Source organism: Macrobrachium rosenbergii, chromosome 13, assembly GCF_040412425.1.
Source record: "Macrobrachium rosenbergii isolate ZJJX-2024 chromosome 13, ASM4041242v1, whole genome shotgun sequence".
NCBI classification, from domain to species: domain Eukaryota; kingdom Metazoa; phylum Arthropoda; class Malacostraca; order Decapoda; family Palaemonidae; genus Macrobrachium; species Macrobrachium rosenbergii.
In genome coordinates, this window is record NC_089753.1 from 23,439,011 (window position 1) to 23,465,840 (window position 26,830).

General features: G+C 36.2%; 1 long non-coding RNA gene across 2 annotated transcripts in view; it reads right to left on the reverse strand.

Annotated features, from left to right (window-relative positions):
• The window catches only part of LOC136845025 (uncharacterized), a 356,972-nt gene that overhangs the window by 120,139 nt on the left and 210,003 nt on the right, over positions 1-26,830 (reverse strand). For both annotated transcript variants that reach the window (XR_010855044.1, XR_010855046.1), the window contains exon 3: positions 17,101-17,183. This is a non-coding gene — a long non-coding RNA (uncharacterized lncRNA). The remainder of the gene's footprint in view (positions 1-17,100; positions 17,184-26,830) is intronic.

Here is a 26,830-nt window from a genome sequence, read left to right on the forward strand (position 1 = left end):
CGCCCGGAACTGAACTGAAACACATTCCCAAACCTCAACTGCTACCCGCAAGATTTAATTTAACCACCAAGTTTAAATATCTGATGTAACTCAAAGAAGCAACACCCGTTTAAAGGGGCAATTGGGGTCGATTTACCCTTTCATTTATGAAGAGTATTTCACAGTTCACTATACAGAGAGAGAGAGAGAGAGAGAGAGAGAGAGAGAGAGAGAGAGATTTAGAAGGCAGTACCAGCAACAATAAACGAAAATTTATTTGAACTTTTTGAAAAGTAACGCTAACAGTTCCATTTATCGAGATTTTTATGATGCTACCTTATTCTTACGACCGATTTATTTGGGAGGAACCATTTTTATTTGGGTGGGGAGCGATTGGGCAATTTATTTCTGGCATTTTAAAAGACTTTGGCCTTTCCAAAAGGCTTTTCGAGGGCGCTAGCTGCTCTAATTGCCGGTTTTAAAATCATTTACAAAATAACTGGTTTATTTTTTAGCTCAGGCACCCGCTTTAAGTCAGCATCGCGTTTTCTTTTAATTAACAACGGCCATTTTTGCTGCCCTGAACATTCCTAATGGAAGGGGTATGGCTCATTAGTTTCTGGCTGATTAATTTGCGGAGTATCGTTGTCTTTTTTCTTCTTCTTCTTCTTCTTCTTCTTCTTTAGTAATTTTTATTGATGGATTATTTCCACGCGACTACAGGACACAGAATATCATTTCTACTTATTTATATATTTACCCACACACGCAACTTTATATGTATGTATGTATGTATGTATATACAGTATTACACATGTATATATTATATATTTTATATATTTACATATATGTATGTATTTATTTATGTATATTTTACGTTCTAAACATTTATATATATATATTTATATATATATATATATATTTATATATATATATATATATATATATATTACATGTATATGTGTGTGTTTGAGTTTTCCAAAAATCTAAGACCTTAAAAATCAGTTCGAAATTGTTTTTATGAGACCTAACTTTCTAATCATTTATTTTCAAAGATATGAGGTTGCATTTTGAATATAACAAAGAGAATCTTTCATTTATTGAGTTACATCAATTTGCGCGATCGTAGAACATTGAAATATTTAAAGAGATTTATTTATTTATTTTTTTTTTTTAGAATTTTTATTTTTATCCATAGATTTATTTTTATGGGACCATTTATTTAATGCCCTTTTCCAGCCCAGGCCCGAAGATATGAAGAAAGATGCAGGGAATTTATTTATTTAGGGGTCTTTATTTTATTCATGGGGTGGGGGGCTAGAAAAGAGCATATTTTTGCTAGTCCCATCAGCCATTAATTTTTGGATAAAAGACTGAATGAGGTCAAAAGAATACAAGTAATATATGCGCCGAGGTTTCTTTAGCACCGAGTTTTTTACAGCCGCCAGCATATTAATCAAGTTTATCGAAAACAGATCTATCTTTTTGGTCTTGGTATAATGCTGTATGATTTATTTATATGAATTTTTAACCACAGCCCCGTGGTGATTTATCCTATATCGTTGCCAAAGCACGATTTTTGCTAACTTTAAACCTTAAATAAAATTTCTTCTGAAGCCAGAGGGCTGCAATTTATTTAAGATTGATGATTGGAGGGTGGATGATCAACATTTGTATTTGCAGCCCTTTATTTCCTCATTAGTTTTTAAGATCTGAGGGCAGACAAACAGAAAAATTGCTTACAGACAGAAAAAGGAACGGCGCAACAGTTTTCGGACGGAAAACTAAAAGTAAAAATATTATTTAGTTTTCAATGTTTTGTACTAAAAGAATATAACGGCAAACTTTTCCACATTAAAGGCAGAGTCTGATATATATAGGAATGTATATATATATTGGCTCCAAATATCATATGCAATATAACAGCTGGAGAATATAGGCACTAATTAATTTTGTCTACTGCCAGGAAATTCTGAATGTTTTTTGATAAACTTTTCTCTCCATTTCCTTTAAGATAATTTTCAATTACATTGCCCAGCATTTACATTTTATATTTCAACTCTCCTACTCTTTATTCTTTGAGGCTAAAACTTGATTAAAGGGCATCGGGATTGTCACCATTCATCTGGACTTTTGGGAAAACGTTATCATCATCGGAATTTATCTGTTTTTTTCGGTTATTTTCATGCATGTTACCGCCTTCCCACCCCCAGTGATTTTTATGCAATGTCTTATGTGTGTGTGCTAAAAACAATATATAAATAATATATCATTATTTAAAAATATTATATAAATATCCTTAAATGTTACAAACACACCAAAGTATTTATAAGTTTTCACTATTAAACCAACTTTAAAATTTTACCAAAATTTCACATTTTAAATATAAACTCAAGGCTCATACCTATAATAATTTTATTAAACCCGAGAGACTTTTAAAAAGGGTATCCATTTGATTCAGATTTCGTACCAATTACATCTATTAGTTGATCACCCATTATTTTATTACATGTGACAAGAAAACCAGTAAAAGAAAGCTTTAATTACTGAAAGACGTTATCTCACGGTTAAATAAATTAAAAAAAAACAACAAAAAATGTTTTGAAAGATTTCAAATAAATGCTTTCAACAGTCATGAATTACCAAACCTGTAAAAGAGAGAGAGAGAGAGAGAGAGAGAGAGAGAGAGAGAGAGAGAGAGAGAGAGAGAGAGAGAGAGGCATTCCTTCCGGTACTGGATTTTATGCCACAGAGCGAAAATAAGCAGTCCGAGTTTTTAGGATCAATCTCAGAACAGCTTAAACTCACTATTTGTTGAGTCTTCCGAGAGAGACGAGCAAGATAGATGGAAGAGGCCAGAATTTGTTTCTGAGGGGATGGATATGGTGCTTTTCCTCTTCCATTTGAAAATAAAATAAAATATAATTGAAAATTTTGTTAAAGTGGGGAAAAATAAAGATAGATAATGGGAACAATGGTTCATCGTTTCTCTTCCCTCCACTTCCACGCTTTGATCAAATTTAATATATATATATTAATATCGGCTATAAATATGTCATATATATATATATATCAGTATATATCCGATATTTTTATCAAATAAAATAATATATATATATTTATGGAGATATATATACATATATATATATACCATGCGTTTTAATATATATATGATAATATATTATATATATAAAATAAAGGAATATAAATAAACGAGATTAAAACGAAATAAATAAATAAAAAAAACGATGGGTAACGTCTTTCCAATTCAGTTTTATTTGCTCACGCTTTTGATAAATTACCGAACGGGTATAGTAAAATAAATTGTCACTTGCGTTATTGCAGACTTTAAAGACCTGTATCTCTGTTTCCAATCTTTTGCTTGGTTTAATACAAAAGACTGTTGTCTATGTTTGAGTTTTCCAGTAGTTTACAGATATGACTTGTTAAAATTCCTAATGTTGAATAAAATATCTTTTAAAAATTATATATTTTTATTATAAAAATAGAAAATATATATATATATATATATATATATTTTATATTATATAAACTTGAGCCTTATATAAACAACTGTTCTAAAAATAATACAATTAATAACAGGATGGTATCTAGCAATGAAGTCCTGTTAGTATCCATACATACATTTGAAAAATTATATAAACAAGTATAAGTATATAAACATATTCAATAATAATTATATAGTAAATATATATCCAGGCATAAAAAATATATATATATATATATATAAATATAATATATGTATATATATATATATATATATATATATATATATATATATATATATATATATATATATATATATATATATATATATATATATATTTCAGAAAAAATATGGCTGCTATAAGTTTTAAAGGATGACATATATGCATTTCATAGCTTCAATGCTTTAAGATGATGAAAGAATTTATGGAGTCAGATGGAAGTAGGGTCGAGAGACTCGAGGTAAAATCTTTGTGTTCAACAAATAGTTTGATTCCTCAGCAATGTTGCCGGTCAGGTGATCTTCCGAAGTGTTATGTATATTCGTGAGTACGTGCGTTAATTTGATCTAGATTACGCCAAAATCTGCCCTAAAAGTGAGTTTGATCGTTCATTAACGTGATAGAACTGCAGTTGTCTAGACGTAGCTTTGGAGAGGATCCAGGTTTCAAATCGGCAGATAGGTAGACTTTGAAATTCTGTTTTTATGGGGAGAAAATTGAACTTGTGATTTTTACCATGATTTTCTAATCATTATGAACTTTTGAACTGGTGTGGAGATTTAATATGAATATTCATACCTCTTTTTATATTATTGTTTTGTCATGTTACGTTTGCCATATCTTGGCTATGCATTTTACACTTTCCATTATTGTGTTTTGCATTTCATATATTTTGGGAGTTTTCTATCATGTTTGATTCTTCCGACAGATGTCTGTGGACAGATGTCGGTAGACAGTGTGGACTGTTCGAATAACATGTGGTAGACTGTTTTTTTTTGATGACTAAGTTATTGATTTGGGGAGTATGTGTGAGTTTGATATTTTCAGGCTATTAGCCATAGTGAGACTTCTTTAATCAGAAGTGTTTTACAGTTCAGAGTTTAGTTATCTAACTCGATAATTTCATTTATTATGCATTTTAATCTTTGCTTTGTTTTATTCATTTCTTTGTTGGGTTATTTGAATAATAAACTTATTTTTGTAGAAACTATTATGTTTCTTTAAATGGTCCATTTAATTGATTTGGTGAGAATGAGTGCGATTCGTGGGTGAACTCGGAAAACGATGAGAGAGAGAGAGAGAGAGAGAGAGAGATACACGGAGAGAGAGAGAGAGAGAGAGAGAGAGAGAGAGAGAGAGAGAAAAGAGGAGAAAAATAGATGGGCAAGTGTTGCCGTGAGTGAACGTTCATACGCCTCCGTTTCATGAATAAAGGTCGTTGAGCATCGTTACGTACACCTTCAAAAAGGTGTTAATTTTGTCTCGTTAGCAGAAAAATTGGTTGGCAGTGGTGTTAGAATTAAAGCATGATTTTAACGTGATTTTAGTGTCTTTAATGGCGAAAGAGGAGATTGCTAATAGACTAATTGGTAACGTTGATGCCCAAGGCAGGCGACTTCACCTAAGAGCTAAGGCGACGGGTCAGTGTTGAATGACTGAGTAGGTCGTGATTACGTGTGAAATGCGGGGAACCTTTTTTTTTTCCGTTTCTATTCGAGTACTGGGAGTGGGGAGTTGTGAAATAGATCTGGATGATCTCTAGAGCAATTTTGGGTTAACAAAATACCCAAATAAGTGTGAATAGTGGCGATTGTGAGTTAATTACGCAAAGTGATGATTCAACAAGAAACGCGCTGGTGTCTTTTGCTTGAGCCGTCGAGTAGGTGACGTCACAGGTTAGCACACAGCTCTGTTGAGAGATAGGTACTTTGTTTTCTATTTCAAAATTGGCAGGCACCCCATTCTCGAAAGTTGCGCAGAACGCCGTTTTCTATTCTTCTTTAGAGGGGGTAACTTGTGCCTTCTAGTGTTCTTTGGTTTCTCTTTTATGTTGTTACGCCCAGGGCGTGTGATTACTCACAAAATGCCGGACGATGCAGCAAGCACATCCCAATCAATTGTGGTGCATAAAGTGACGAACATTTGTGGGGAAAAACATTAAAGTTAGTTGATGGGGAATTACAAATTTTAAATGGCGCTAGTGGACAGAAGCTAACCCAAAGATATTGGGAAAACGCAGTTTCGGGTTCAGAAGGTGCAAAACTGAATGAGTCTACGAGAACTTAAGTTTATCTGAATTCCAAATAAAGAAGAAAAGTTACGAATTTGGCGCGAAGTTAAAGAAATCTTAACAGAGGCTAAACATTTCTTAGATAATTTTAGATAAAGGAGATATTGGGAAACGAGATCAGCAGTTTTTGTTTGCACAGATTAACAAAAATTCAAAATGCCCGACACTGGACAGTAGTTTTGTACAGGGAGGCAAAGATGCGCTGCGGTTTAAAACCACAGAATAATGATAGTCGCTCGCATTCGGGGAAATGATGCAACAGCGAAGACATGTGTAATGAGTAGAATCGAAGAAAATTCCAGAGAGATCAGTCACAACGATACGTTGTTTTAATTGTGATAAAATAGGCCATAGTAAATCAAATTGCAGAGTGAGATATTGTTCAGTTTGCAAATCTTCAGATCATGGATGGAGATTTTGCCCAGCCACAAAGAGTAGAGATTATTCAGGGAAGTCCGGGAGGTTTTTCTAGATATGACAGGAGAATTCCACATGATGCAAGTTCTAGATACACAAAGGAACAGCAGAATTTTCACAAGATAAGTTCGAAAACGGACACAGGATAATGACTAATCAGGTCGTAGAGTCACTAGAACCCAGGCCGATTGTACGTGGATTCTCTAATGGCAATGAAATTTCTATTTTCATTGATTCTGGTAGCTCAGTTAACTTAGTAAATGCTGACCTTTTTTCACTCCGAGGTTTCCAGAGTGCAAATTAGTCCCTTCTAGTGAGACAGTGTGTGATGTACAAGCGAGAAACTGAATATTTTAGGTTCGTCATTTCTTACGCTTTGTATCGGTGGAAAGACAATAGTAGAATCATTTTTGGTCATAGAAGGATTAGCCTTAGTGAAATGGTTTTGCTAGACACCTTCTTGTATGCGACATAACATCAACATTCTTACGGGAGTTCAGGGATTACAATAGGTGAGTCGGGTTGTTTTGTTCCATATATACACAGGAAAGAAACTTGTGAGAAACCTAAGACACAGTCGGAGACATGTGTAACACATTCATTAGAGAGTGAAGATATTCCGCAAAGATCTTTCAAAGGATTTTTGTTGGAAGATATTGAATTGCAACCGCGAGTTCCTACATTGGTTAAAGTGTCGCTGAAAGAGAAAAAGTTTCCTTCTCAAGTGTGCGTTGTTGAGGGAACGAGAAATTCAAAGACGTTGTGAGTACGGTGTCAGTGAATGAAATTTCAGTCGCAGGCGTGACTTCAGTAGAATTAGTTAGCTATCAAGATTCAGTGAAAAATATCACAAGGGTACTTATGGTAATTGATTTTGAAGAGTTTAATGAAGAGCATAAATTAGTGAGTTTTTGTGGAGACGGGAATATGTTTCTAACGAGGAGCAACAGTTCAGAAGTCAGGTTCTACATGAACATTGGCTAAAGTTGATTATCCTGAATATTCAGATAAAGTAGAGAAAGTGTTGAAAGAATATTTAGATATTATTGCTTGAAGGGAGATAAATTAGAGTTACAGATGTTTTAGAACATTCAATCCGCCTAGAAAAGGGTACAAATCCATATATATTCCAGCATATCGAATTCTTTTAAGATCAGAGAAGAAGTAGAAAAAGAAGTTCAGAAGTGGAGTCTGAAGGCATTATTAGACCGTCCAATTCTCCGTTTAATTTTCCTTTTGCTTGCAGTTCCAAAGAAAGACGGTAGTATCAGAGTTTGTGTAGATTTTCGTAAATTGAATGAAAAACATGCCCAGATAGATATCCGGTAGCTTGTTTGCCTGATTTGTTTGTTGAGATAGGTGGCAAGAATATATATTCATCTATAGATCTTATGCAAGGGTTTTTACAGGTTCCACTTTGTGAGAGTAGCCGTAAATATACAGCATTTTCGGTACCAAAGGGACATTATGAGTTTAATAGGATGCCTTTTGGATTACAAGGGTCCCCTAGACTGGTTAACACAGTACTTCATGGTTTGTTAGGAAAGTCGGTGTTTGTGTACATGGATGATATTCTCATATGCACAGATACAATTGAAGAACATCTAAAGGTGTTAAAGAAGTCCTCAAACGATTACGGTTCGCTGGGTTAAAGGTCAAATTGGCCAAATGCGAGTTTCTGAAGAGAAAAATTGTCTATTTAGGACATGTTATCTCTAAAGAAGGAGTTAAGAGTGAATGATGAGAAAGTTAAAGCCATTGTGAATTTTCCAGTTCCCAAAACCAGGAAACAGATTCGTTCGTTCCTAGGTATGTCGGGTTTCCTTTCTGCCGTTTTGTACGGAATTTTTCTACAATAGCGTCCATTGACAGATTTATTACGAGAAGACGTTAAGTTTGTTTGGGGTGATAGTCAACAATTAGCTTTTGAGAAGCTTAAGAACGCTTTAGTGAACCCACCAGTTTTGAAGTTTCCAGATTTTTAGTCAACCGTTCACCTTAGTGACTGACGCGAGTCAGAAGGTATATAGGTGCGTGTTTGATGCAGAAATTTGAGGGGAAATTACACCCAATTGCTTTTATAGCAGAAAGTTCAAAACACGTGGTAGTAACGAAAGGCTGATGTCAGTTGGACAAGGAGGCCTGCAGTCGTCTCTAGCCTTGTTCATTTTAAGATGTTGTTGTTGGGAAATAAAGTTGAGATTTTTACAGATCATCAACCGTTGTTACAGAGCTTTTTAATAAGCCAAATTTGTCGCCCAAGAGAGCACGTTGGTTCCTAACATTGAGAGATTTTTGATGCAAACCTCAAATACATTGAAGGTAAGCATAATGTAGTTGCAGATGCATTGAGCAGATATTTTCCGGTCGAGGATGAAATACACACCGAATCCTGTGTGGAGAAGAGAGCAAATGTTTGGTGTCTAATGTCCTCTGATATTAGTAGTTCTGAGAGATCTCATGCATGCAGGGGACAAACATGTTCCTACAGTGCATACTTCTGGGAGAAATAGTGAGTCTGGCAGTCTCGGAGAGATTGTTATTCGTGATAGTGAGAGTAACGCAGTGTGTTATATTACGGGTGAAAATGTCACTTGGGACATAGGCTTGCTCGAACAAAAGCCAAGATGAAGATAAATTGTTGTCAGATGCTAAGGCATTTAGGGAGTTTCACCGAAGAAAGGGTATAAGTTGCCTTTTCTGGTCTAGAGTTGGAGAATAATTTATTGGTGAGAAAAGTTAAGTATAACTTTGCAAGAAGTACTCGAAGCATGGGTGAGATTACACAAATCATCGTGCCAGAGAGTCTAGTACCACAAGTTCTAGACATTGTACATTGTAAATTTGGTTCTCCTCATTTAGGTGTAGACAAGACGTATGAAAACGTCAGGTCAAAGTTCTTTTGGAAAAATATGTTTTCCGCAGTAGAAGCCTTTGTGAAGAAGTTGCTATTTGGCAATGAATAAGCCAGCGACGACAGTGTCGTGTCGTTTGGTTCATCCCATACCACATAGGCCGTTTCAGAGAGTGCATATGGATATTCTGGGTAACTCTCAGAGTCCGCTTATGGTTATAGACATTTATTAGAAGTTGTTGATGAGTTGACTCGCTTTGTCGAGATTTTCCCACTGAAATACAAATCAGCTGAGGAAGTTGCTATAGCGTTCTTTAAGGATAATTTGTCGATATGGTGTTCCTGAATGTCTGCTCACAGACAATGGTAGGAGTTTATTAATAAGACTTTAGACGGTCTTGCTAATTTGTTGGGAATAAAGAAAGTATCTATAATCCCGTATAGACCTGAAGCAAATGGGTTGTGTGGAGAGGGCGAATCGGAAAGTAATCGAAGCTTTGCGCATGACGGTGGGGAGGTTCCGATACACATTGGGACAGATCTTTTGGATGAAGTGTGATATAGTATCAATACTATGATGAATGACACAATTAAGATATCTCCCAGCAGAAGCTTTGTATGGATACAAGTTGAAAGGACCTTTTGATTTGTTACCAGAGCAAGTTCAGGGTGATGTTACGGTCACTTGTTGATAAATACAGCGAGAGAAAGATTTACGTATCAGTAAAGAACTTGAACTTAGTTCGCGTGCAATGGTAGAGAAAAGTAACGCGAAATCGAGGTAGCTTTTCGATGGGTGATAGAGTGTTTGTTAAAGTGAATGTTCGGAATGATCTGAATTATAAATTAAGTCCGAAGTTCCACGGACCTTTTGAGATTGTAGAGATCAAAAGAGGGGAATAGATTTGTAGTTAAAGATGTAAACACTGGAGTGACGAAGTTGACCCATATTTCGAAGTTGAAGAAAGTTGGGATGTAATGGAACATTTGTATATAGTTTGATGGAATATATTGTTGATATGTTTTGTTAATGTTTATTTATGATATTTATTTTTTTGTCTCTTGTTCATTTTGGATGTTGAAGTTTCTTAATCATTTGTTTTCGAATGATTTTGGAATTGAGACATGGGCTAGTTTCATACGAGATTTGACTCGTGTGTTAGAATTGTGTTATTGTGTTACGATGTATTTTATCATCTGACGCATTAGATGGTGTTGTTTGGGATATTTTTTTGGGGGAGGTATTTAGTATATCGGACCGAACAAAGTCTGATCTTTTTTTTAGAGGTTGGGAGATCGTATTTGAGTATTTGGATTTTTTTCAGTTTCTTTAAAAAAATTAAGGGAGCTGTATTAGCTGAGTAATTGTAATTTTATGATCATGGGAGCGGTTGCCATTACGTCAATTGCTATTTTGTTGAGAGTTATGTGTTGAAAAATATTTGCTAACCGAGTAGAGTTTTTCATGTCTTTACGAGATATGATACCTTTTAGTGTTGGATAAGATTCTCGAGTATTTTTTTTATGTTGGATAGATTTTTTTTTTTTGTGAGTGAGTTCCGTAGAGTTATGGTGTGCTTTAGTAGTGAGTTGACTGTGATTATTCTGAGATACAAACTTGGAATTAGTTCACATTAAGAGTGTTTGATTTTTGCATTAGTAGTTTTGTTTGGTTCCAGTAACATGAAACCTTTTTTTTTGTTATTAGACCTTTTCGAGTGTTTTTGGGAGACTCAGTAGTGACATGGGATAGATTAGAGACCATGTTCATTTTGGGAGATCAATATCAGGTTGGGAGTTGATTATAAGACAGTTGTGCTTTTAGTTAGAGAGAAGTGTGTGTGTGACAGTAGTGTTTTCCAGTTGCAGTGAGTTGTGTCTGTGGGTGGTTGTGAGTTATCATTAGTTCATAGACAGACTCGACAGAATGTGACTTTAGACAGTTCCTGCGAGATTACCACATACTGAGTCCACCAGTACTCTTACTGCGTGTTTGCAAGGAGTATGCAGTTACAATGATGCCAGAACAACAAGTCGACATCATTCGTTCATCAGGGTCCAAGCTAGTTTGATTCATCCTGCAGAATCATGTCTACGGAATTCTCGTAATTAGCCGTGCTGTATTCAGCAGTTCGAGAAGATAATTATGCGTCATACGATAACGAGCATTTGGTAGTGGAGGTACCTACAACCAAGGGTGCCAATGACGGTTCCACCGTTGGAAGACATTGACGATTCCGTGATGTTCGAGTATCAGGAATATATTGCCTTCCGACAATTTTAATTGTCTTAATAGCTATTTTACTGATAATTCTTGTTGTGGGGTAGTAAAGCTTATTCGTGTTTGTAAGATTACATGTAAAGGCTCTAAGAACTGACCCCAGTGACTTTGGAAGTGCGTCATGAGAGCAGTCCTTAAAGCTGCAGTGCAGTAGACATTGCTGATTGAGCATAGTCTCATTTTCTGTTATGTTTTATACATATGCTTTTGTTTTATTAGTTGCCGTTAAAAGAGCGAGACGCTCTTATGTGGTGGCTGAGCTCTATTTTAAGAAAAATATGGTTGCTTTAAGTTTTTAAAGGACACATATATGCATTTCATAGCTTCAATGCTTTAAGATGTGATGAAAGAAAGTGGAGTCAGATGGAAGTAGGTCGAGAGACTCGAGGTAAAATCTTTTGCAGTTCAACAAATAGTTTGATTCCTCAGCAATTTGCCGGGTCAGGTGATCTTCTGAAGTGTTATGTATATTCGTGAGTACGTGCGTTAATTTGATCTAGATTATGCCAAAATCTGCCCTAAAGTGAGTTTGATTGTTCATTAACGTGATAGAACTGCAGTTGTCCAGACGTAGCTTTGGAGAGGATCCAGGTTTTAAATCGGCAGATAAGGTAGACTTTGAAATCTCTGTTTTTATGGGAGAAAATTGAACTTGTGATTTTTACCATGATTTTCTAATCATTATGAACTTTTTGAACTGGTGTGGAGATTTAATATGAATATTCATACCTCTTTTATATTATTGTTTTATCATGTTACGTTTGCCATATCTTGGCTATGCATTTTACACTTTCCATTATTGTGTTTTGCATTTCATATATTTTTGGGAGTTTTCTATCATGTTTGATTCTTCCGACAGATGTCTGTGGACAGATGTCGGTGGACATGTGGACTGATTGAATAACATGGTAGATCTATTTTTTTTTGACATGACTTTAGTTATTGATTTTGGGAGTATGTGTGAGTTTGGATATTTTAAGGCTATTAGCTATAGTGAGACTTCTTTAATCAGAAGTGTTTTACAGTTCAGAGTTTAGTTATCTAACTCGATATTTCATTTATTATGCATTTTAATCTTTGCTTTGTTTTATTCATTTCTTGTTGGGTTATTTGAATAATAAACCTATTTTTTGTAGAAACTATTATGTTTCTTTAAATGGTCCATTTAATTGATTTGGTGAGAATGATTTAGATTCGGGTGGGTGAACTTTGAAAACGATGAGAGAGAGAGGTGATACACGGAGAGAGAGAGAGAGAGAGAGAGAGAGAGAGAGAGAGAGAGAGAGAAAATAGATGAGGAGAGAAAGAGGAGAAAAATAGAAGTGTTGGTTTAGCGAACGCTTCATACCGTTTCATGAATAAAAGTCGTTTGAGACGTTAAACGTACACCTTCAAAAGGTGTTAATTCTGTTCTCGTTACACATTATATGATGACATATATATACTAATATATATATAAATATATATATATATATATATATATATCAATATATATATATATAAATATATATATATATATATATATAAATATATATATATCATGGAAGGTTCCCATGAAAGATCGCAAGTTCGATAGCAGTTGTTGGGACTAATTCGTTGTTAGCTCGGTTCATTCCATTTTCTTGATCTCATGACCTGTGGTTAGTCAACTGTTAAGGTCCTTTTTATAATCCTATTAGAGCCAATGTATGTTAATTCATCCATTTAATCTATGTATATATATATAGATCATTTGTTAGATCTAACAATATGTCATATGATGGCTTTCAAAGACATATTGTTTTACTGTATCCTCATTTCAAACACTATAAATATATAAAGTATAGCAAGTCATATATGGAAGTAGATATATATATAATATAGCAATATATATATATATCATGCAAATGTTAGAGAGAAACTAAACGCTTTGTTTTATTTCATTTTAAGTTTTGTATTAAGATATATTTTACCGAAGGAATGCAAAGATTACAGCAAAGTCCTTCTGAAACACCAATATTTAAAAAAAAAAAAAAAAAAAAAGCAAAAACGCTAAAAACTTCAATGAATCAGTGAGACCCTTTCTTAATCCTCTGAGAATAAACAAACCATACTGAACGCAACCCCGTCCACCCCTGAGGTGAACACCTGCTCGGGATGTACACCACATCCCACAACCTCTTTGAAATTCTACAATAGCCATTCGAATGCAACCTGGACCTACCCAAGGGTTTACAGTGGATCTCAGCCACATCTGATGGGGACGTCTGAAGATCGTTTTCATGAAATTTTGGGGAGGGGAGGGGAGATTGGATAGTAGGATCTTGCACAATTCACGGGGGCTTCTGGTCCAGCGATAAAAGTCGACGATAACAATGGCATTATTAAATTTATGACGAATTCCCAGTCGCTCGGACAAGGCAGCAGCGCTCTGGAGCCTTTGTAAGGGCCTTGTCAAGAGCAAAACCGCCTTAGATCGTAAAACACTTGCAGTGTTTGCCGTCATTTAATTGCGGTGTAAGATCACTTTATATATAAATATATAATATATATATATATATATATATATATTATTATATCGTATATATATAATATTTGTATATAATATATATATATATATATATATATATCAATCAATATATATGCATATATATATAGTTATATATATACAGTATATATTCAGTATACGCTTTATCTGAGGAATATATGTAATTTGCACCAATAAAACTGACTATTTCTGCAGGTATCCCCAATGACATGAAAGAGGAGAAGGTGATATTTTGAAATAATTCAAGAGAAAAAACAGAAATTATATATATACTGTATATATATATATACATATATATATATATATATATATATAAAATATACATATATAATATAAACAGTTATTCATTTTTCTTCTCTCTCTCTCTCTCTGGTTCCAAACTTGACACCCTGTACATGTGTGTATATATACACATACGTGTATACATATGTACTGTACATCTACTGGAAAGAACAGCTTCTTAAGGCGTCGATAACCTCTGACGCTGTAATGCCAGTTGGACGAACTAATCAATCAACCATTTAACCCAGGTTACTGTCCATCACAAACCAGGAGCCTATGACAACCAGCCTTGCTTTGCTTTCCCATCCACACCATCCACCAGCAGAAGAAGAAAAAGGGTCGTACTCCAAGGCGACTACGACTAAGTGTGGCCTATATTTTCCGAGCGTCATGTTGCAACACCTCCCCTCATTTGCATCAGCCTTGAAGGAACGGGTGGCGATGTGTACCTGGGAAATAGATGTTGAGGGGGTGGGGTGGGGTGGGGTGGGGGTCAAAGTATTTTATTTAAAAGGGCTGGTTCTACTTGCTCTAAGCAGGCATACAAATACCCATTACTGGTAGCTGTTCCTGCATAAAACTTTGGGATATGTAAATAAACTGGGTCTCTTTCTCTCCTTTTATAGCCATACATGGATGGATTTTGAGTGGGAAGGCGGTTGGAACTCTAGGAGTCCTTCCCAGCAGGTGTCATTGTGAAATGGAGGGACATTACCATAAGATTGACAAGTCATTCATGACAAGTATTCGCCTTGGATGGCCACTGTCTAACCACTACTAGGCACTGTCCAATGCCAGTGGAATCATATCTCTTAATCAGTGTTGAAATGCTACTAATATTTCCACTGCCCCATGATAAACCTCCGAATAAACACACGCCCTCCAGACAAGTTGTATCCTCAACAATGCAGTTGCCTGTTGTGAGAATTTAAATTATCATATGGGTACCAGAACATTAAAAAAGAATATTTGTACAAGTAAAGCGTCATAGATATAACTACTTCTTCGCGGACATTTGCCTCTGCCTGTATCGACTGTTTTACTGCAGCAGTGAAACCGAAAATCAAAAAAAGAGAACTTTCTCTCTCTCTCTCTCTCTCTCTCTCTCTCTCTCTCTCTCTCTCTCTCTCTCTCAAACCCACGTAAGTGGGGATGTCTTCCCATTTATGTTCTTTAATATTTCTCTAATACATGCAAATGTCCTAGTTTTACATCAGCAGAGAGCAATGTTTACATCTGCTACAAAAAAATTCGAGGAAAATACCCAGAGATAAATAGAGCACATTTTCACACACCAACTAGACACTGAGGAAACGAAATCGAAGATGGCAAAATGCGAAAGTAGGAATGAACCTTCGTCCTGGATAATTTATGAGCTGTCGAGAAGAATATAAAATTTTACGGGCGTCAGGTAACCGGGGATAAGATTGAGAATGATATTTCTTGAGTGGTGAAAATGATACTTTAAAAGACTCCAAAGATTTTACGGCTTAAAAATATGTATCGGCTTAAAAATATGTATTTAAAAGTTTGAATGAGGTAAGCAAACATATCATTTTAAGGTAAAAAAAAAATCCAAGAGCCGCTGCCTAGTTTTTACTTGAATTTGCTTTTTGGAAAGAAGTTGGTCTTCAGTTTACAGACTGACATAAATAAAGAAGGGTTCCATGCTAAATATGGAAATTCTTGTATGAAGATGGAGGACCTGAGACAGATAAAACCACAAACGAACCTCAGTTTTTCTCTCCAACTCTCTGCCGCCTTGTCGAAAAAGTACCATGGACACCCACCCCCCGCCGTTGCACCATGGCCGGCTCTTCACGAAGACATTATCCTGCCTTCGAATGCATAGTGCCTCCTCCTCCTCCTCTTCACTTGATCCCAGGAAGTGTCCTTGAGAAACGGGGGATAAAAACAAGACGAGGGAGATATTCTTGGACGCGGATATGTACCGAGGGAAACAATATTCGGGTCTCATCAATGCACTGACAGTTTATTCTTAACTAGAAAATTAAAGGAATGAAAATAATACGAAGTGACGAGTTCAAGAAGGAATTCGAGAATGCAAACGTGACAGGTCTGAGTCAAGGACGCCGTCATTTATCAGGGCAAAGTGTTGTTGATGAGTCTTCTTCTTCTTCTTTTTCTTTCTAAAGAATTTATATTTCCTTCTTCTTCATCTTCTTCTTCTTAGAAAATGACTTCTTCTTCTTCTTCGGCACATCAAGAGAGGTTTTCGTCCCTCGACTTTTCTTATCCTTCTTCCCCTTTCTTCTTAGTCTTCTTTTTGAAATCTTCTTCTTTAGAAGGCATCCACGGCCTAGTGACTGAACGCAAAGGGAATGAGCTCAAAGTAATACGAGAAAAAGCAAAGACAGCCAGTCCCTACGCTAGAGACGTTACGTACCGTCCACAAAACTCGGTGCCAGCATACTTATGAAGTGGCCAGTGGTAAGAGAGCTAAAGAGGTCTGGCAAAACTAAGCCTATTAAGAATACTAAATGATTATCATTCCAAAGCCAGCGGTTCTTAACCAAGATTACACGCCCTCTAAGAGTTGGTCCTTGAAACACGCCCCCCCCGATAGTTTGCGTCCATTATTAAAATTCCCTCCTAGATTGAAAGGAAAATGAAAAAGAGAGAGAAAGAGAAAGGGTGTTTTTATTCTTCTGGGAATGAATTAGTGAGACGCTTGACACTGCTTCTTAGCTTCTCTTGTTAAGAGAATAACGAATATAATCAGAGAATTTTTTCATTTTCCCTGGGGCTCGCGCCCCCTCTGGAAATTGCTGACGCCCCCCAGGTTGAGAACCACCGTTAATCTAAGCCACTCACGTGCAAAGAAAGTAAACACGAAACTAAACAAAACATCTGAAAGCAGAAAATGAGAAGGAAAAGAAAGTACAGCAACATACAGTTTTAAGAAATGAAGGGACACCAACAGATAAATGTTATACTTACACCAACAGCACGTACACAAGGCGGGGGGGGGGGACCATTCTCTCCAATAGTTCCAGGACTGCTAGACTGCTCCACAGCTGCTCCTGAAAATGCGATGACAGACCTTAACTGAAGGGTGTGTGACATCGTGAAAATATGACAAGAGGAGCAAAATATGTTGTCAAGTGACACATTTGATTGGCAATATAGAATTCAGGTCAATGGCCAAGCGCTGGGACCTGCGAGGTCATTCAGTGCTGAAACGGAACTGACAGTAAGAGGGTTTGAAAAGTGTAATAGGAGGAATACCTCGCAGTTGCACTGTGAAACAATTGCTACGAGAGAAAGGAAAGTAAGATGGAAGAAAGAGAATATGAACGGAGGTACAGTGAAGGGAATGAAAGGGGTTGCAGCTAGGGGACGAAGGGACGCTGCTGAAAACCTTAAGCAATGCCTGCAAGGTGCATTGACGGCACTACCCCCTACGAGGAAAAGTGACACATTCATTTTGTGCCTTGATTACTAAAATCTTGGAGAGAGAGAGAGAGAGAGAGAGAGAGAGAGAGAGAGAGAGAGAGAGAGAGAGAGAGAGCATGCATGATTTCCCAAGTAAGAAAGGGGATCAGTATTTCCTATGACAAGGAATGATCATATTTGATCATACTGACTGATCTTAAGATTGTATGAACAGACGTACAGGGTATAGTCATACTATATACATCAACTAAAAAGAACTACTTTGGTCATAAGGCTGAAAAAATTGAAGTACAAAAAAGACTACAAGCATAAACTAAAGTAAGTGCCGCCAGTCAAAAATGAATGACATCTGCCACAGCAGGAGTTTGAAATCCAGAAGACGAAGGTTTATTACCATGATTACTGTACATAATGAATATACAATCTTAAGCAAAGCCAAAAGACAAACTGTCACGTATGTTATTATTATTATTATTATTATTATTATTATTATTATTATTATTATTATTATTATTATTATTCACATGGAACAAGCACACCAAAGGGGCCACTGACTTGAAATTCATGCTTCGAAAGCATGTTGGTTTCAACCTCCCACTGCAGGCCTCACACTGCAGCAGTAACTGATCATGATATAGAGCCAGTTTGACTTTTCATCGGCCTGGGGGAGACGCGAACCCAAGACATCTGAGTGGCACGCCACGACACTAACCACGATATCTTACCTTACTGAGACCCACAGCCGCTAGCAACGGACATCTAAAGTCTGTTGCAAGTTTCACTAGATCTTGGCAAGGTGATCCTACGTAATCCTACGTCCTGTCCTTCTCTTTAATCCTGAACTGTGGGGATCCTCATTATAATGTAGGTAATATAAGACTCCATTGTTGTGCATTTTTGGTCGATGTCATAAAAATGACGTTGGTATTGAAATATACAATTTTGGCCAAAGCTAAGCGCTGGAACTTATGAGGTCATTCAGTGCTGAAAGGGATATCGAGAGTAAAAAGGCTTTAAAGGTGTAAGAGGAGGAGGACCTCGCAGTTGCACTATGAAACAATTGCTAGGAGAGGGTGGAAATTAAGATGGGAGAAAGAGAATATGAACGGAAGTACAGTAAAAGGAATGAAAGGGGTTGCAGCTAGGGCCCGAAGGGACGCTGCAACGAACCTGAAGTAATGCTTACAGTACACCGCGTAAGGTGTACTGATGCCACTAAAGGGATGAGAATGTTGCCGGTCTCGTTACATGTCATTACATGTCAAACTCCTCGTTGGACGAATCGGTAGAGTTCTCGGCTAGCACTCTGCTAGGCCCGAGTTCGAGTCTCCGGCTGGCCAATGAAGAATTAAAGGAATTTGTTTCTGGTGATAGAAATTAATTTCTCGCTATAATATGGTTCGGATTCCACAATAAGCTGTAGGTCCCGTTGCTAGGTAACCAATTGGTTCTTAGCCACGTAAAATAAGTCTAATCCTTCGGGCCATTCCTCTCTAGGAGACCTGTTAATCAGCTCAGTGGTCTGGTTAAACTAAGGTATACTTAGCTATTTCATTACATGTCAAACAATTCTGAAATTATATAAAAAAAAAACATGCACGCGCGCACGCACACCTGGATGAATGTTTACTTGAAACTCACAACGACGTGCGATGTAGGGCATCTGACAAATACTGAAGGGGATACAATGAAGGTAAGGTGTAAATTAATAAAATATCAGCTTCGCAACTGTAAACATAAGTTACATAAAAAGGAATCAATCAGTCAACCTATTGATGATTTACTTTTTTTTGCCATGCTTTAAAAATGTATCACTCTCCACCAAAGGACCACGAAGCCTTTCCTCAGTCAAGAGCATTTCCTTCCTGCCCCTAGGGAAAAGAGAAGGTGGAACTTATTCTGGTTTATGATATTTATTCCAGTTTACAAAGTCGACCGTCCTTCAAGCGGCGAGCAAGTCGAAGCGATTTCATCAACGCCTCATAACTCTGGGTTAATGGGGGAGTTTGTCTGCAACCCTCGCGTTCGGTGTAACTGTGAATCCTCAGTTTCAATCTTGATTGAGCATTTGTGGATTTCACGCCAAGATCAACAAGGGACTTCCAGTCGAGTTTTTGTGTCGGCCTCTCGAGAGGGACTTCTCATCATATTTGGCTCTCCACTGAGACCTGGGAAGTGGGGAGGAGGGGGGAGGGGATGTGTCGGCTTCCTTTTGATCCCTTTTTGAGACCTCGGAGCTTCGTGGCTTCGTTTCATCTCTCTTGGAAGTCTCCTTTAAATGCGGGTCTTCTTGGAGTCCTGATATTCATCTCATTTTTATGAGAAGGATCTTATTTATGGGTTCCTCTTTGTTGTATGGACTTCACAAGTACAGCTTTAAAATAGTGTAACTTTATTTGCTTTTATATAATTTTCAGGGTTTTACATAATCAATAGTTCTTTGTTCTTGAGAACACACATATCTTATATATATATATATATATATATATATATATATATATATATATATATATATATATATATATATATATATATATATATAATGTGTGTGGTTCGGATAGTAGAGCCCGTGTATGTCAATTGAAAGACCTGGGTTCGATTCCCATGTGGGCCAAGGAATTTATCACTGTCCCATACGTAATTGTATTAGTGTTGCTTATTTCTAACTTACACATACATGTACTGTATATATATATATATATATATATATATATATATATATATATATATATATATATATATATATATATATATATATACATATGAAAGACCTGGGTTCGATTCCTATGTGATTCAGAAATTTATTTCTGTTCCACACATAATTATTTCTATACACACTTTAGACACACTATATGTATATATATATATATATATATATATATATATATATATATATATATATATATATATTTAATGTAACCTCTTTACTCGCTCTTGAATTACAATGAAACAAACACATGTGCACGTTGAATTTCCGCTTCGTTCTAACAGACTGCCTAAGCCGTTGATCCCGTGGTGGGTCTAAGTTATCATTTAAGGATTACGGGATTTGTTTGGAAATAATCTTCTTTGGATCAGCATAAATAACGCCTACAATCTCTCTCTCTCTATCTCTCTCTCTCTCATAAGGAACCCAAAGACACAAGGAAGTGATCTGTAATTGAAACGCTTTTTCGGGTGTGTTACTGTCATATACATGTCCTAATCATGTCCTGAAAAGCTACTGAGTGCATAATGATGACCTAAAACCATAATTATGTCCTAAAACCATAATTATGACCTACAACCATAATTATGACCTAAACCACAATTACGACCTAAACCATAATTATGTCCTAAAACCATAATTATGACCTAAAACCATAATTATGACATAAAACCATAATTACGACCTAAAACTATAATTATGTCCTAAAACCATAATTATGCCCTAAAACCATAATTATGTCCTAAAACCACAATTATGTCCTAAAACCATAATTATGACCTAGAACCATAATTGCGACCTAAACCACAATTACGACCTAAACCATAATTATGACCTAAAAACCATAATTGCGACCTAGACCACAATTACGACCTAAACCATAATTATGACCTACACCATAATTATGACCTAAAACCATAATTATGACCTAAAACCATAATTACAACCTAAAACTATAATTATGTCCTAAAACCATAATTATGTCCTAAAACCACAATTATGTCCTAAAACCATAATTATGACCTAAAACCATAATTATGTCCTAAAACCACATGATGTCCTAAAATCATAATTATGACCTAAAACCATAATTATGTCCTAAAACCATAATTATTTCCTAAAACCATAATGTCCTGAAACCATAATTATGTCCTAAAATCAGTTGCGAACGGAAGAGTATTTTACAAGTAAGTTACGAGCATGTCCTAAAATGTAGCCAGCCGCATACTTGTCATAAAAAAAAGTAAATGAGCATATTGTTCATTCCCTACAGGGAAACCATGTCCTAAAATAAAATCTTGCAGATGAACAAACATATTACCTTGAGTAGCTTTTTGTGGGGTTCGGTTGGGTGGGCGAGTCCAGAGGTCTACACCATGTCTCAAATTCTCTTTAACATCTTAATCACACTTACATCGTAGGCTATGATGATCTCATTAACTCGAAAAAAAAGTAAAGTATACCTTAGTTTAACCAGACCACTGAGCTGATTAACAGCTCTCCTAGGGCTGGCCCGAAGGATCAGACTTATTTTACGTGGCTAAGAACCAATTAGTTACCTAGCAACGGGACCTACAGCTTACTGTGGAATCCGGAATCCGAACTACGTTACACATACCAGTTCAACATATTGTATACAATAACTTACCAATCTATTCACTGTTTATTGTTTCCAACATGTTGGCAGCATTCAAAATGTGAGGTGAATATTACCTGAGGGCGTACTTAATATGTACATGAAAAGCTTCACAAAATCACAGACACTAAACGCCGAGTCGCCGACTTGTGGGTCACCATTTACTTCAAAATGTTGAATTTCTCTAATTTTTGTCTTCCTTAAAGAAGTCTCCCCGTTCACGTTTCTTGCATGGTCGTATTTGCTTTGGGGCAGTCAAACAAAAAAATTTATATAAGGGCGACTTCCAATGGGACAACAGTGTTTTCATTAACTTCTTGGTCGAATTCCATTTCTCGCAGCAAACGCAAAAGGCTCCTCTTTTCCATGAATACTTCAAGTCTTGCTTCTGTGCATTCTGTGGGGGACCTCACCAGTAAACGTAGTGAGCAATAACAAGTTGTCATCATTCAACTCTACAGTATATTCGCTGATGTTTTATTTAACTGTCTACTTAAAATCAAAAGTGCTCGTCTCGTTTTAACCCCAAAATTCAAAAATAAATTTAGAAATAAAAAGGTGTTATTATTATTATTATTATTATTATTATTATTATTATTATTATTATTATTCAGATGATAAACCCTCCTCTTAAGCAACAAGACAACAGGGGCCACTGATTTGGAATTTAAACTTCCAAAGAATATTATGGTGTTCAATATGAAAGAAGTAACAGAAGGTAATAGGAAATACTGACAGACGAAATCAGTTACTACAAAAGTAAAAAATAAACTGACAAATTAATAAATAAAGAGATAAAAATGTAAATTATTATAAAACACGAATTGTTTGGCAGGGACGTAACATACAAGATACAAGCAGAAATGTTTCTGACCCCGTATATATATTATCCTAAAAAGAGACGGATTACAAGACGGATGCCTGTTCTTGTGTACCATCAATTCTCGCACACAGAATAGTTTTTTTTTTTTGCGTTTTATCTCCGTCAATGCCAGATATCTATCATTGATAGATCGCCACATAAAATTGCTACGGAAAGAGTATCGTAATGGCAAAGAGATTTTTGCTGGTCCTAAATCCTTCGGTCCTTTGGTTACCTGTCGTTACGACTTTTTGTTTCTCCAGAGTTCGCTTCAAAAAGGAGAATCGAAGGGTTGTGGTGAAACTTTTCCAGGGCCTATCAACATCCCCTGAGACGAAAATACTGTCGTTGTTTCATTTCTACTTTTTCCGAAATCATTTCGGAGACATAACTGAAAGGATTTGCGGGTCCGGAATGAAAGCATTTCATTTGTAGAACTATGCTGCAACTGACCGTTAATTTCCTATTTATTGCAACATCATTTCGGAAACCCACAAGAAAAGGATTTGGGGGCCAAGAAATAAAAGCAGGCAACCTATTTAATATATTCAGTACTTTATTCCGATGGATCATTCATCAACGGGGATTCTATAAGCGACTTTTTTTTTTTTTGTAATTGAAATAACGATTCTACAAGCGAGTTTTTTTTTTTATTCAAATAATGATTTTTTTTCTTTTTAATTCAACTAACGTCTCCCCGTATCTCTCCACGATCAGGCAAGAAACCTGCACTTCCTTTATTTCTCTTACAAAACTCATTATTTCTACAACAATTTATTAATATATCCATTCTAGTTCTCTACCTTCCAGGCCTGAAATAACAACATGTCCCCCACAAAAGAGCTGATTCACCTGCCCTTACACTTCAAGTCGTGCGTCTCTGAACCGTTTCTCGCGTGGAATAGATACCATCCCTCGCTCACGCTATGTAAATAGATGTTTCTGTGTTTGGACGACGACAAGCGTATCGTTTCTCCGACAAACCCCCCCCCCAACCCCTCTTCCTTCTCTCCACACGAGGAGGGCGTCGCACTCCTCAGTCGTGCCAGAGGTAAGTGGCTGCCGTCAATAGATCAGTCACGACTGGACTTTCGTCTCTAGGGACAGGGAGCTTAGCAACTGCAGCTTCTCTCTCTCTCTCTCTCTCTCTCTCTCTCTCTCTCTCTCTCTCTCTCTCTCTCTCTCTCTCTCTCTCTCTCTCTCTACCTAGCTTATATGCTGCACAATTTAATTACCAAGACAATTATCTAAAATGAATAGAATCAAACTTTACAACAATCTTCGATAGAACCGCCCAAATTCTACCAACTCCCAACAGGTTTCTTAGCTTTTGCTACTCGTAGGATGCGTCCGCGCCACAGTAAAACATGTCATAAACACGTCGGCAACATATCGCATGTACAATCCAATCATGTTGTATACAAGTCGACGACTTATTGGTATTCCTAACCAGAGCTTCATACGGTTATCCAGCATTTGCCAGATTCGTTCTCCATTCACTGTCGTTGACATTGTTTTAAACCCGTTGGTGACAAGTATGTGATAAGCTGATGACCTACGCTTTTGGCCTATTTTGCCAGTGTGGACACAGCCTTAGGAAACAATTTATTATTTCTAATCATTTCATTAGATGAAACCTATTCACATGGAACAAGCACATTAAAGGGGCCACTGACTTGCAATTCAAGCTTCCAAAGAATGTTGGTTTCAGCCTCCTACCGCAGAACCCACACTGCAGCAGTAACTGATCACGATACAGAGCCAGTGATTTTTCATCGCCCTGGGGTAGACGCCATCCCGCGACATCTGAGTGGCATGCCACGACACTAACCACTATAACAGCGGACCAGCCAAAGGTAATGAACTGGATGATGACGAGATATTTATCGTGAGGTCTACCATTTTCACAGCAAAAAGAAGAGTTCAAGCTTTTGTAAGTGACCTACTCGTTTATTGGTTTACTAACTTTGCTACCCTTGAGTAGCTACATTATTACATTTCGTATCAATTCGACTAAATAAGTAGAGGTTTGAACTTATCGGTCAACAAGTCTCAGCAACCAACTAAGTTAAAGACAGAATAGAATATAGAATTAAGGCCAAAAGCCAGGCGTTGGGACCTGTGAGGTCATGCAGCGCTGAAAGGGAAATTGAGAGTAAGAAGGTCTGAAAACTGTAACAGAAGGAAAAACTCGCAGTTGCGCTAGGAAACAGTTGTTAGAGAGGATGGAAAGTCAGATTAAAGAAAGAGAATAAGAACGGAGTATTTCCCGTAAAAGGAACGAAGAAGTTGCAGCTAGGGACCTACGGAAGGGACTCTGCAAAGACCCTTAAGTAACGCCTCATGTCCAACTAAGATAAAGATCCCTGGTTCGTCCGGTGCCTTGAAAAAGGTACGTAAGACGGAAAGGGGAAATCAAATGAGAGGTCCTCCTCAAGCCGTTCAGTGATCAAGAATGGAAGTCAAATGAGAGATCCTCCTTGAGGAAGGGAAACAAGGTAAGAGATCTTGGAATCTTTCAGCTCCTCGAGAAGGTCAAGAAGATCAAGATATACTCGAGTCATTCAACAAATATGGAGGTTCATGAGGCCACTCGGAGCCTTGTGAAGGGAAATAGGAAAAGGACATAATAGCCTTCTGCTCGTCAATTAATATTTTAGATGCTTAGGATACAACGCAGGATGAAGAGAAAGCGCCCTGTTGATTGTAGACAGTAAATCCTTGCCAATGAAAATCAGTTATGCACATTGCAATTGATCGTAAGAATTACAGACACACACACATATATATAATATATACAGTATATATGTATATATATATATATATATATATATATATATATATATATATATATATGTACATATACATCCATACATATAATATATATATACATACATACATATATATGTGTGTGTGTGTGTAATAGGATCCCCGTTACACACCACGCGCGCACACTGTGCACACACACACAAAAACACACACACACACATATGATTTTCATTTGATTTCGTAAGAAAGGTAGAATTGCTAAAGGCCTTGGTCCAACCACATTCAAAATATCTCGAACGGTTGGAAGGCGGGATCTTCGCGATTCTCTTTACATCAGGAGCCAAGTGAGTTTTATAGCATCCTTGGGCGAAGCGGTCTTTCCACTTTTACTCATTTTTATGTATTTATTTATTTATCTATTTATTTAAATTATTTATTCATAATTAATAAATTAATTAAAGTATTTATTTAAGTAATTTATCATTCGTTTATTGCGGCAGTATCTGTCGAAATTGAAAATATGTCTTCACATCGCCAGCAACGTGTAAGTGATTTTGACCCAAATATTCAACAAATTTCAACCGAATCTCCGGGAGCAACGTCTAAACTGTTTTTAAGGAAGCATCTACATTTAACAATAAATCTTCCTCAGTTAAGCTCTAGATATCTTAGATCAAGTTTTCAGCCTGTTTAACCAAAACTTTACTGTTAAAAAAACCATTCTTCCGTTTAAATTCACGAGCTGTTGTAAAATAAAATAAAAAAAATCACAGTTTTTAATTAATATAATCGCGGCAGAACTTACAGCAACAGTTTTGAACCAAATCTCAACAGATTTAAACCTCATCTTCGACAGCAAAACACTTACAGTTGTTAGGGAAATATTCGGTATTTCATAATCAAATCCTCTTCTGTACTTACCATATATATATATATATATATATATATATATATATATATATATATATATATATATATATATATATATATATATGTGTGTGTGTGTTATATATATATATATATATATATATATATGTATATATATATATATATATATATATATATATATATAATATACATATATATATATATATATATATATATATATATATATATATATATATATATATAAATATATATATAAAACATATATTACCAATTTTTCACAAAATCTTCAACATTCTAAAGCCTTCTCTAACAGAATCTCCAGAAACAAAATGGCAGAATTCACAGGAAGGAATCTTATCTCACCATATAGAGTCGAGACGTCGTCGTCTGTGGGAAACTGGGGATGATCTGA